Raw genomic sequence first — 14,301 nt, 5'->3', positions numbered from 1 at the left:
CCGATGAAGAACTATCCTCCCCTCCACCGGACCAGAACATCAACATGACCGAAGTGAGGACATGCACGCCTTCCAACGACTAGCGTGGATCTTTTCAAACCGGGAATTCGGAACCGGCCATAACGGAAGAAAGGGTCAAGGCCCTCATTGAAGAATTTGTCAACGACGTAGTTTGGCCATGGAAAAATAAAATCAAAGAAACCACGGCTAAAACCTTCAAGATGGCCGAAACGATAAAAGATGATCTAAAGAGGGCGGTCGAGCAGATCACGTCTGTTGAAACGAATTACGGTAATACGGATCAATTGTACGGCGGTCATCTTGATCGAACCAAAGCATTGGAGGCTATAACTCCGAAGTTGGTGACCGATCTCAATTCGGTCAGCCAAAAGGTAGCGAGATGGAACGGTCTCAAGAAACGACCGATCAAAGGCTGACAAAGGTCGATGAGGACTTGGCTCGGTCAAGTGCCCAAGCCGCATCAACACTTGACAGGGTAATCAACCTTGAAGAAAAGAATACAATCCTTGAAGAAAAGAACGCCAAGCTTGAAGCCGATCTCAAGGCGGTCACCGAACAGGTGGTAGAGTTAATAGCGGCTAAGCTGGCTGCCGATAAGGCACTTGAGGAGGCGAATGCCCTCGCAGCTCAGAAGCTCCATGATGACCTGGACGAACAGACCCGAATACAGAAGGAAGCAGCAGCGGCTGATGCGAACATAGCCGAACATATGCGAAACTTAGCGGTCAACGCACTGGCCATCGCAAAGACCATAGCGGCCCAACAAGCCAAAGATGTTGAGCGGATAAGGGCCCAACATGAAACATATAACAAGTTCGCAAAGGCTCATAAGAAGTCCCAAGCGGTTGCTTCCCCTTCCGTTCCGGTCACACGTAAAAGGAAAGTTGCTTCGAGGAAGGCGGAGATCACGGGGCTATTGGACAGAGTCACCGAGACAGTTGTTGACCCTCCACCCAACCCGGTTCTGCAAGCCGAGGATGATTACGAAGAAGATGTTCAGCCGCAACTCAGAAGACAGCGGGTTTTAAATGCGGTTCCAATCAGTTCGACCGGTCAACCATTCTCTCCTCACACCGGCACCTCAGGCGGTCGGGGATCCTCATCTAGGCCGGTTCAAGCGGACAAGCGATATTTAGACGTTGAACTGCTGGATCATTTCCTACCGTCCAGATCGAAGAAATAGGGGCTTCATTTACTACTTTTTACTTATGTCTAATTTCGGTTTTATATATATAGTATTTTTGCCTTAGCATATTTCTCATATATCTATAAAGTGATTTTTGGAAACCGGCTTACATTTACATTTTTACATGATTTTGAATATTTTAAATAAAATAATCAAAAAGGGATAAATTGATAAGATAAAAGATAAAAAAATTTTAAAAATTTTTTCTCAAAATTTTCCAAAATTTTTCGAAAAATTCTCCCAAGTCAGTTTCCAAAAATCCGGCCAAATAAAATTCTTAAAAACAAAACCGACCTACATTTACATTTTTACATGATTTTGAATATTTTATATAAAATAATTAAAAAGGGAGAAATTGTTAGATAAAATTAGATCGGTTAAATAAAACTTAACAAAAACAAATCCCTTGTGCAGGAACAGGTAAAGAATCGAACCAGTCAAAGAACTCAACCGGTTAAGAAACTCAATCGGTCAAGCAATTAAACTGACCAAAAACATGACCGAACAAGAAAGACAAGATCGGTCAAATCAGAAGGCCAGAATCAATTAAACAGTCGGTCAATCAGAAGCCATGGAAAAACCGGAAGTCATCCGGTTAACATAAATTAAACCGACCAGCATAAAAAGACACTCCGAGTATCTGTTGAGAATGATACCGAAGGAACAGACTGAATATTGCCATATTCATACATGTCTGAGTAAAGTCTGCAGGCTGCAGAAGACCGTCCTACAAGATCTTTCCACTTCAAGATAAATCAGAAAGGCAATCTTCCAGGTACAGGCAACTGTCCAACCGATAGTTGCCATATTGAGTAAAAGACAAACCTAGCCGGTTTGACCTACACACTATAAGACTAGACCGCCAGGTCTGAATCAATGAACCTCTGCTCAACCAATCAGATTCAAGGAAATGAAATGTGACTGTTGGCACATTTAACCTATAAAAGAAGGAGCTGAAGAGGAATAAATGCGGGTTACAAGTTCTGAATTTTCTACAGCCTAAGTAAAAGATTGTGTTATATCCCTAGAAAAGCTTAAGCGCTTATTTGAAGTGTATTCTACAATTTCGGTTAAAATTGTACGGGTGTTATCGAGCAGGAAATAAGTCTCGATCGGATTGTGTTTGTATTCCTTAGTGAATATCCTTCTCGCGGTTTCGAGAGGAAGGGGTGATGTAGGAGTTTTATCTCCGAACATCCATAAAAACCTGTCTTGTTATTTACTTTCCGCCTGATTTACTTTATAACCGATCTGCACTAACCTACTAATACCGCTCCAACCGAATTACTAAGCTCCAAAACCGACCCAGCAATCTCCAAACCTGTCTTATTCAAATCCGCTTCTAGCCTAGTGGCAACAAGAGGTGGATATCCCCCATGCCTCCATGAGGTCCTCGGTTCGAGCCCGTCAGGCGACAAGTTCTGCGCCTGGTTAATTGGTTAAGTATGTTTGCGGGCAATGTACATAACCCGCGGGGATTAGTCGCACTCCATAGGAGCAGCGGAACCCAGCGTTCTAAAAAAAAATCCAGTTCTGCCTATCTCGTGTGTGTGTTGCTTCAACCTAAAACAAACCACTTCCGCGCTTGAACCTTGTTCAAAGGTTTGTGACAGTTTGTGTAGTATTGAAACCCCGGTATTAATCTTTAACCGAATTAATCACCACCCTTTGAGTAAAAGGCGCTAACCGGCCAACCCCGGTCCCCCAGCCGCGACCTAGATCCTAACAAAAATATTTATTAGTTTTGAGTGACGATGTCTTGAGAAGAAAAGAGAAGAAGAGAACGTGTCTTTTATTATTCCCGAAGGCACCAATGGTCGTAGGTGACGAAAAGTCGTCGTGTAGAGAACGATACTAGAACGAAGAAGATGAGGTTTATTCTTTTAAATTATTTTAATTTGGGATATATGGTCAATTAAAATATAAAAAGGAAAAAATATATTTATCTATCTATTATATAGATATTATATTATGATATAATATAATATATATAGAGAGAATGAGCCAATCAAGAATCCTTGAAGTGGTCAACAACTATGACTATTTCTTTAAGTCTCGTTTTATTTCACAAAAATAGGTTTAAGGACTTTTTTTATTCCAATTTTCACAAATAAAAATCTTGTTTGATTTTAATCATGTTCTTAAAGCTTTGTTTGGCTTTAATCATAGATTTGTTTTATATATATTGATTTTGATTGAATACCTTAAAGATGGAGATTTTTTATTTATCTCTTAAGAGATTTGATATTCATCAATGTAGAGGTTGAAAATTTTAGTTGAAAAAAAGGTGGAGTGATTATTCGATGTTGCAAATTGTGGAAGATAGTTCACACAACATTTAATGGGTTTTCATAAAGGGTTTTCTATTTAAAGAAGGTGGTTTTAAGGTTTGTTTACAAAAGTGTGTGTTGGGTTAAGATTTTTAATGTTTAAACTGGTTTTGATAATTTAGTTTAAATAATTAAAAAGGGAGAAATTGTTGGGTTAAGATTTTTAATGTTTAAACTAGTTTTGATAATTTAGTTTAAATAATTAAAAAGGGAGAAATTGTTGGGTTAAGATTTTTAATTGATTTAAAATAACTTAACAAATTTGATTTGATGATTGATGAAATGGTTTTTTTGATAATACATGGATAAAACTAAGTTCAATAATTGTTAGTCATATCAAATATATAAATATATATTTAGATATATACATCTTAGGTGGTGTAGTGGTAAACATGCCCGCCTGTCATACAGGTGACCTGAGTTCGAATCTCACCAGGTGCAAAATTAATAATTAGAGTTTTTTTAATTTGCAGGCACATCTCAAACCTGAGTTCAAATCTCACCAGGTGCAGAATTAATAGTTAGAGTTTTTTTAATTTGCAGGCACATCTCAAAGTCAACGCGTAGTTAGACGTGCGGCGTCTAAGGAATAGCTCAAAGTCAATGCGTAGTTAAATGTGGGGCGTCTAATGTGTGGTTAGACGTGGGGCGTCTAATGCATAGCTCCAAGTCAACTGTCACAGGCTAAGCCTTTTCACTAACGATCCGTGCGACACTAGTTACGATCTTCTTAAGAACGAGTAACTAGTCAGCCTTACTCGACGCAACACTCGGCGTTTAATAGAATTGACACAAGAATTCTAGAGAGAGAGTAACTCTTACAAAGAATATGATTATATTACTCGAATACTTGTTGATTTACAATGTAATACCTCACAGGTATTTATAGGACTAATTTTAGCTATTACATTAATGACACACTAATTTAGGACATTCCTTATAAGTGTCAATCAGTGATGCACTAATTTAGGGATTCCTTCTAATTGTCAATCAGTGATGGACTAATCAAGGACATTCCTTTTAAGTATCAATTAGTGATGCGTCAATCAAGCACCTGCCTTCCAGCTAGAATATTCTTTGCGTTGGGCTTAAGCAGGTTTAAGCCTCCTCCTCTTCTTGGGCCAGGAATATTGGGTCGTGACGTTCTCCTTAAGCCTCCTCTTCCTGGGCCAAGAAGATTGGGCTGTGACATTCTCCCCCACTCAATCTGGCGACATCCTCGTCGCTTCCTCCTTGTAGGCCTGGATGATGTCTCCACATAAGATAAAAGTTTTGAGCGACATGCTGGCTTTCTAACCCGTTTCTTCTCTAAGAAAGGGCCTTCGTATTGCCTCACAAGACCCTTATAAACTTTGGAAAACTGTCTCTCTTGATGGAGGAGAAGTTTTATTATCACTCAGTTTCCTCCGAACTCCAAGTGTCTTCTCTTCTTGTCCTCCAATTTCTTCATTCTTTTGGCAGTGTTGGCTATTTCGCACTTCTCTTTCTTGAATGGAAACTTATCCGGTTGTCTCTTCAAATCCTCCAATTTGGGAGGTTTAATGCGTTAAAATACAATCGTCGATAGTTTAGTGCATTTGACTAACTCTTCTCTGTGATCCACCTCTCTCTTATGGTGGAGTTTCTCTGATAATCCAATGGGCATTACATTGTTACCATTCTCTAGGACAGTTGTAACCTCTAGAGGTATCTTCTCTTTGAACGCAGTTTTCTCATCTTCTTTCACGGTGACAAAAGATGATGGGTAGGTCCTCTCCGCACCTTTTGAGAGTTGCATGGAAGATAGGTGCCTAGCTTTTCTCTTGCCCTCTCTTGTTAAAGGTATTGTGCGAGTATTACCTTGCTCTAGAATGTGCATCATATTGCCAGAAGGGAGTAGGATGGTATTTACCTTGTCTAGGAACTCTATGCCTAGAACCATTTTGTACTTGTCCATGTCGATAATGGAGAAATCCAAAAGGTCGGTCCACTCCCCCAAGTTAATCTTTACATTACGAGCAATTTTATAAGTTGCACTTGGTGCCGAGTTGACTGCTTTAAGCCACCCTTTCTCCTTGGTGAACTTGATCCCCAGTCTTCTCGCCTCCTTCACCTCTAGAAAATTGTTGTTGGCTCTCGTATCCAACAAGGCTTTAACCATTTGGTTTCTTACTTTAGTTTCTACAAATAGTCGTCCTTTCTTCGCGGACTTTGGCTCATCAAAATTTGTTGTAACGACACTAATTATGTTTAACGACCCCAGTCGAGCTTCATCGTGGAGGCGTTCTTGCTCCTCCATCAATGCTGATAGTTTGTTCTTCATAGGGCACTCTCTTGCCCTATATGGCCCTTCACAAAAGAAACACTTTATACGGGGTTTCTCTCCACATTTCTCATCCTAATCTTCTCTACCATTGGGTTTGGTAGACTTAATTGGGTCTTCATTATTGTAGATATGGTTTCCACCATTTTCCCTCTTGTCGTTCCTCTCATAGGTCGACTTTGGTTTCTCTTGCCTTCTCATTTCGACGAGTGATTCAGCCACGACAATAGCGGAGCTTAGATCTTGGACACTACGACGTTCCAACTCCAACTTGGCCCACATTTGTAGACCATCAGTGAAGGCGAACAAGGCTTCATCGTCTGAGTAGTTAGGGATCTCAAAGAGAGTAGCGATGAACTCCTTGACATACTCCTTGATACTCCCTCTTTGTGAGAGTCGCCGCAACTTGGCCCTTGCTTCTCGAATGGCGTTTTCAGGATAGAACTGTCTCTTGAGTTCCTCCTTGAATTCACCCCAGGTATTGATAGAACACGTATCTCTTTCACTGTCGCTACTCCTTCGCCTCCACCACAACATTGTGGTGTCTTCCAGGTATGTCGTGGAAGTATCTATCTTCCTCGCCTCTTCTACTAGGCCGAGTGCTTTGAAATACTAGTCCAGACTCCATAAGAAGTTGTCGATCTCTTTCGCAATCCTCTCGCCTAAATACGCTTTAGGTCTTGGAATGTCTATCCTTATCGGATTGGGGACTCCTACAGGCGCACGTCCGCACTCTTGCGTAACTGCCTTCTTGAGTAACGCCACATCCTCTTCGGTGGATTGTAATTTAGATGACATTACTTCGAGTTTCTCGGTCAAGGTATTGATTTCACCAAGGAGGGTCTGCTCCACGATCCTAGTTTGCTCTTGACATTTGAACAATTCTTCGTTCAGGGCATCTTGCATTCCTTCTCGGAGATCGTCTCTCTCCTTCTCAAGCTCGGAAATGCGTTCATCTAGGTCCCCGGCATTATCTTGTTTGTACGCCACGGTGAGTTCTACCTTCTCCAACCTGGCGATAATGTCAACGATAGCGTCTCTTAATCTTTCTCTTTCTTTGGTAGCTTTGGTTCCTCCCGCTTGAACCTTGCGAGAGTTCCTACCATCTTCTCCGGTCCCGTGGGGAAGATTCTCTACTTCATCCACGACCTTTGAATTTTCTTCCGATCTCTTCATCATTTCAGCTCTGATCCCAATTATCACGGGCTCAGTCTTTTCACTGATGATCCGTCTGGCACTAGTTACGATCTTCGCAAAAACGAGTAACTAGTCAGCCTTACTCGACGCAACACTCGGCGTTAAATAGAATTGACACAAGAATTCTAGAGAGAGATTAACTCTTACAAAGAATAGGATTATATTACTCGAATACTTGGTGATTAATAATGTAATAACTCACAGGTATTTATAGGACTAATTCTAGCTATTACATTAATGACACACTAATTTAGGACATTCCTTATAAGTGTCAATCAGTGATGCACTAATTTAGGGATTCCTTCTAATAGCCAATCAGTGAAGGACTAATCAAGGACATTCCTTATAAGTATCAATTAGTGACGCGTCAATCAATCACCTGCCTTCCAGCTAGAATATTGTTTGCGTTGGGATTAAGCGGGCTTAAGCATCCTCCTCTTTTTGGGCCAGGAATATTGGGTCGTGACGTTCTCCTTAAGCCTCCTCTTCCTAGGCCAGGAAGATTGGGCTGTGACACAACGCACGCGAGCAAAGTCTAACAGGCACGTAGTTAGACATGCAATCTAACAGGCACGAAGTTAGACGTGTCGTTTAACAGTCACATAGTTAGACATGCAGTCTAACTCCATTAGACTTGGTGTCCAATGGGATATAAAGTTAGACTAGGAAGTCTAACTCCTTCAGATTAGTCTTAAGTAATGTAAAGTTAGAGTTGGCAGTCTAACTCCATTAGACTTGGTGGTCTAATGTGATGTAAAGTGAGACTTGGAAGTCTAACTTCATTAGACTTGGTGTCTAATGGAATGTAAAGTTAGACTTGGCAGTCTAACTCCTTCAGATTAGTCTGAAGTGATATGTAGTTAGACTTGGAAGTCTAACTCCATTAGACTTGGTGGTCTAATGGGATGTGAAGTTAGAATTGGCAGTCTAACTCCTTCAGTTTAGTCTAAAGTGATATATAGTTAGACTTGGCAGTCTAACTCCATTAGACGTAGTGGTCTAATGGGATGTAAAGTTAGACTTGGCAGTCTAACTTCTTCAGATTAGTTTTAAGTGATATAAAGTTAGACTTGGCAGTCTAACTCCATTAGACTTGGTGGTCTAATGGAACACACTATTAGACGTTGAAGTCTAACTCTCATTAGACTTGGCAGTCTAATGGAGCACGTCTAATTCCTTGCTTCAGCAACTGTTTGAAGTTAGCATACGTCTACCCACTATCAACTAGATGTCTGTTAATCTGCTCTACTCTCTCCTATGCAGTCTGACAACCAACTAGTGCATCCAATGAATGAATGCCACCTAAGAAAATATTCTTCTCACTACTTGTTCTGTGCAGGACAATTATAGAAGAATATTAGGACATAGTTGTGTACGACCACGTTCCATGTGCATAGTGCCTCTTGTATTTGTGGTTGGAAGAAGGGGTGACGTAGCAGAGTTTTGCTCCGAACATCCATAAACAAACTGTTGTGTCTTCTTGTTTCGGTCCTTTATTCTTTCGTTGGTTCTTAGCGTCAAACCTGAGCAAACGTTTCCGTACTTAAATCGCTTCAAGAGTTTGCAAGGGTTTGTGATGAATAAAAAGTGATATTAATCCATAATAGGATTTTTATCAACTCGTTTGTCCGAAGCCGTCATCAATAGCCAGACTCCCGTCTCTATTGGTGCCGCCGATCCTATCAAATGGTATCAGAGACCTGTTTTCTATTTTCAAGCTTCAAGAACCTAAATCATGTCTATTATCAACGATATCCCTCTACTTTCGAAAGAAAACTACGATTATTGGATGATGAGAATGCATGCGCACTTGGCTGCTCTTGATTGCAATATGCGGAGTGTCATTACTGATGGTCCCATAAAGATTATGGAGCCAAGATGTAGCTGGACGACTGAAGATAAAATGATGAACAACCCGGATAATGTCGCCAAAAATATCATATACTAGTCAATCAACATGAATATATTTTATGAGATCAAGTCTTGCTCCTCCGCTAAAGAAATCTGGGAGAAGCTGATTCAGATCTATGGCCATCAAGTTCAAATGAAGAAGAACCAAAAAGATCAGAAGGTTCTTATATGTACTGAAAACAAGTCCAAAAGGGCCGATAGCGACTCAGAAGACTCATCTGGTGAAAGTGATACAGAAGTCGTCACATGGTTGTTGATATATGATCAACCTAAGGTATTTGATTTCTCTTCAGAAGATTTTACTCAAGATGATTTAACTTATGCACTCAATGACATAGTCATTGAGTACAAAAAGTTATCAGACTCATTCAATGAAATGAAACTAAAATATGAACCTGATTACTCTTTTTCATCACAAGTTTCTAAACCAAAATTTTCTGAAAACAAAGTAGTTTAGATATCGTATGAGAATGAGATGCTCAAAGAAAATGTTGAGGTCCTATCTTCTGAAAATAGACGGTTGAAGTATGTGGTCAGTTCATGGACAAAATCTAGAGACGCTGTCAGACAACAAATTCATATGCTGAGGCATACCGGATACAAATCTAGTTTAGGATTTGACAGCAATGACCCAGACCAGTCCTGTAAAAAGTTGAACCTAGAAACTAACAAGTTTAAGTCTATAAACTTTGTCAAAAGGAGCTTAATAGATAATGGAACTAACTTAAGCTGTGAGAAGCTAACCTTGAACGATGACTTTATTTATGCTCCGCCGACTATTAGCTGGCTGAAATGTAAGAAGAAAACAGCCAGCAAGTCTGGCATATTAAAACCTGAGAGGAAGTTAAGGAGTTTTAGACAAAAACCATCATCTAAGGTTAACAGTTCAATTACTAGCAAGAAGACGTCTGCTAAGCCTAAATCATACGCACTTATCACAACGCAACATGGGAAATCCATAAAAATAATCAATGTATGGATTCCCAAGGGACTAATAAGCCACAGACCCAAAGAAAATTGAGAACCAGATTTATTGTCTTTGAATGCAGGTAAAATAGGAAAGCAGCTTGGAAGAGCAAAACAACATCTGGACAGCCTACTGCTCGGACATAGCATATGACAAGCAGTAGTCTGAAGTGGCTGACATCTTCACAAAGCCACTTCTCGAGTCTAAGTTTTCGTACCTTAGAAATATTTTTAGGATTGTTAAATAATGATAATGCCAAAAAAAATTTTATATCATGAACTCAACTAGTTTTTATAATTTAGTTTAAATAATAAAAAAGGGAGAAATTGGTGGGTTAAGATTTTTAATGTTTAAAATGGTTTTGATAATTTAGTTTAAATAATTAAAAAGGGAGAAATTGTTGGATTAAGATTTTTAATTGATTTAAATAACTTAACAATTTTGATTTGATGATTGATGAAATGGTTTTTGATAATAAATGGATAAAACTAAGTTCAATAATTGTTAGTCATATCAAATATATAAATATATATTTAGATATCAACATCTTAAGTGGTGTAGTGGTAAGCATGCCTGCTTGTCATACAGGTGACCTGAGTTCGAATCTTATTTTGTTAATTTGCAGGCACAACTCAAAGTCAACGCGCACGAGCAAAGTCAACGCATAGTTATAAGTGAGACGTCTAAGGCAAAGCTCAAAGTCAACGCGTGTGAGCAATGTCAACGTGTAGTTAGACGTGGGGCGTCTAATGTGTGGTTAGACGTGGGGGGTCTAATGTGTGGTTAGACGTGGGGGGTCTAATGTGTGGTTAGACGTGGGGCGTCTAATGCACAGCTCAAAGTCAACGTTAGCGAGCAAAGTCAATACGTAGTTAGACGTGCAGTCTAATAGGCACATAGTTATACATGCAATCTAATAGGCACATAGTTATACGTGCAGTCTAACAGACACGTAGTTAGACGTGCCATCTGACAGGCACGAAGTTAGACGTGCAGTCTAACAGGCACGTAGTTATACGTGCAGTCTCACATGCACGAAGTTAGACGTGCAGTCTAACTGGAACGTAGTTAGACGTGCATTCTAATAGACACGAAGTTAGACGTGCAGTCTAACTTCATTAGACTTGGTGTCTAATGGGATGTAAAGTTAGACTTGTTAGTCTAACTCTATTAGACTTGGTGGTTTAATGGAATGTAAAGTTAGACTTGACAATCTAACTCCTTCAGATTAGTATGAAGTGATGTAAAGTTAGACTTGGCAGTCTAACTCTATTAGACTTGGTGGTCTAATGGGATGTAAAGTTAGACTTGACAGTCTAACTCTATTAGACTTGGTGGTCTAATGGGATGTAAAGTTAGACTTGGCAGTCTAACTCCATTAGACTTGGTGGTCTAATGGGACGTAAAGTTAGATTTGGTAGTCTAAATCCTTCAGATTAGTCTGAAGTGATATGTAGTTAGACTTGGTGGTCTAATAGGATGTAAAGTTAGAATTGGCAGTCAAACTTCTTTAGATTAGTTTGAAATGATATATAGTTAGACTTGGCAGTCTAACTCCATTAAACTTGGTGGTCTAATGGGATGTAAAGTTATTGTTGGCAGTCTAACTACTTCCGATTAGTCTGAAGTGATATATAGTTAGACATGGCAGTCTAACTCCATTACACTTAGTGGTCTAATGGAACAAGCTATTAGACGTTGACGTCTAACTCTCATTAGACTTGGCAGTCTAATGGAGCACCTCTAATGCCTTGATTCAGCATCTGTTTGAAGTTAACAAACGTCTACCCACTATCAGCTAGCTATCTGCTACTCTGCTCCACTCTCTCCTGTGCAGGCTGACAGCCAGCTAATTGCATTCAATGAATGAATACCACATAAGTATATATTCTTCTCACTACTTGTTCTGAGCAAGACAATTATAGAAGAATATTTGGCCACTACCAGTATGGTACGACCACGTTACATGTGCACAATGCCTGTTGTACTTGTGTAATATGGGCGGCCTTTCAATGGACGCTTGACACGTGTCCAAAAGGAGGATTCGATCGTTGAAGCTTTTGAAGAATATATTGCTTCCTAAAGACAACAGATGGCCAGCAGAAATTACAAGACGGGAGCTGAAGCTCTCTCTCTCTCATTTTTGAATCAACATATTTCTAGAAGCTTGATTTCTTGAATCAACTTACTCTCTCTCTAGATATTTTATTCTCAAGTGTATTTTGGAAATCACTACTTGAAGTTGAAAGATAAGTTACTAGACTATTAGGATCTAGGTCGCGGCTGGAGGACCGGGGTTGGGCCGGTTAGCGCGTCTCACTCAAAGGGTGGTGATTAATCCGGTTAGAGATTAACACCGGGGTTTCAATACTATTCAAACTGTCACAAACCCTTGAACTAGGTTTAAGCGCGGAAGATGTTTGTTTCAGGTTGAAGCAGCACACTTGTATGATAGGCAGAACCGGTTTCGGATGATGAAGGTTTGAAGATTGATGGGTCGGTTTTTGTAACCTGGTGATCCGGTTTGGATAGAGTTAAGTAGGTTAGAGCGGTGTAGGTAAGTTAGTACAGGTCAGTTAGAAAATAGAACCGGCAGAAAGTAAATAACAAGACAGATTTTATGGATGTTCGGAGATAAAACTCCTACGTCACCCCTTCCTCTCGAAACCGCGAGAAGGATATTCACTAAGGAATACAAGTTCAATCCGATCGAGACTTATTTCCTGCTCGATAATACCCTTACAATTTACACCGAAATTGTAAAATACACACTTCAACTTTAGCACTTAGGCTTTCTCTAGAGATAGAACACAATTTTATCACTTGTAAATTGAATGCTCACTTGTCTCACTTGTGTCTCACTATATCTCACTTGTCTCATGTTGTGTCCCGCATTTACTCTTCATCAGCTGCCCCTTTTATAGGTGAAATATGCCAACGGTCATGTTTCACTTCCTTGAATCTGATTGGCTGAGCAGAGGTTCAGTGATTCAGACCTGGCGGTCAATTTTTCAGACCTGACGGTCAATTTCACAGACTTGGTAGTCAATTTCACAGACTTGGCAGTCTGTTCTTCCGGTGTGTAAGACAAACCTGTTAGGTTTGTCTTTTACTCAATGTGGTAACTGTTGGTTAGACAGTTGTCTGTACTTGGAAGATTGCCTTTCTAATTTATCCCAAAGTGGAAAGATCTTGTAGGACTATCTTCTGCAGCCTGTACACTTTCCTCAGACTTGTATGAATATGGAAGTGTTCAGTCTGTTCCTTTGGTATCATTCTCAACAGATACCCGAAGTATCTTCTTGTACTTGGTCGGTCATTCGACTTAACCAAATGGCTTCCGGTGTGGTTGGTTTAACCGGACAGCTTCCGGTTTTTAGCTTTGGCCAATCCTTTCCTTGTGCGGTGATATTCCGGATGTTCCTGGTCGATTTGATAGCTTGACCGGTTAATCTTCTTAACTGGTCCATTTGTTTGTCCGGTCATGTTCCTTGTTCCTGCATGGAAGGTTTATGTGTTAAGTTCTGTGAACCGGTCTAATTTTATCTAACAATTTCTCCCTTTTTTATTATTTTATTTAAAATTATCAAAACCATGTAAGTTTGCAAACGTAGGTCGGTTCTTTATTTGACCGGATTTTTGAAACTAACTTTGGAGAATTTTTCGAAAAATTTTGGAAAAATTTTGAGAAAAATTTTGGAAAATTATTATCTTTTATCTTGTCAATTTCTCCCTTTTTGATTATTTTATTTAAAATTATCAAAACCATGTAGAAATGAAAGTATAGACCGGTTTCAAAAATAACTTTATATATATATATAGAAATAACCGAAATAAACCAAAAGAAACATAAGGTAAGAAAGTAAATCCCCTATTCTGAGTCGAAAAATCTGAAGCCGTCCATCATATCCTTGGTCGGTTTTTCCTTATTCGGTCTTGACGAAGAACCTTCACCTTGCGGTTGACTAATCGTGCTGATTGGAACCGTATCAAAGACTCGCTGTCTTGTAGATCGCTCCGCCAGATGCTCTTCATCTTCATCCTCGAACTGCGGTGGGTCTGGTGTAGTATCGACATTTGTTTCGGTGATCCTCTCCAGCAGCCCGGCTACCTGAGCCTTCTTTGATATCTTCCGTTTTCGTTTTGTTGGAATCGAAGAGGAGGACGCTGCCTTTTTCTTTCTGTGAGCGGTTGCAAATGCATCAAGTCTCTGTCTTTCATTATTTAACCGCTCTGCATCCTCTCGTGCTTGGGCTGCAATAGACATTGCAAGCACCGGATTTTTAGCCGCTATATTTCGTTCGCGTTCGGCTATTTACTCTTCAGACATTCGCAGTGCTTCCTTTGCTCTCCGCGTTTCTTCATCTAGTGCATCCTGAACTTCCTT

The sequence above is a fragment of the Impatiens glandulifera genome, chromosome 1, assembly GCF_907164915.1.
Source record: "Impatiens glandulifera chromosome 1, dImpGla2.1, whole genome shotgun sequence".
Classification (NCBI taxonomy): Eukaryota; Viridiplantae; Streptophyta; class Magnoliopsida; order Ericales; family Balsaminaceae; genus Impatiens; species Impatiens glandulifera.
The sequence above is the reverse complement of the archived record's forward strand: the minus strand, read 5'-3'. Positions refer to the sequence as shown.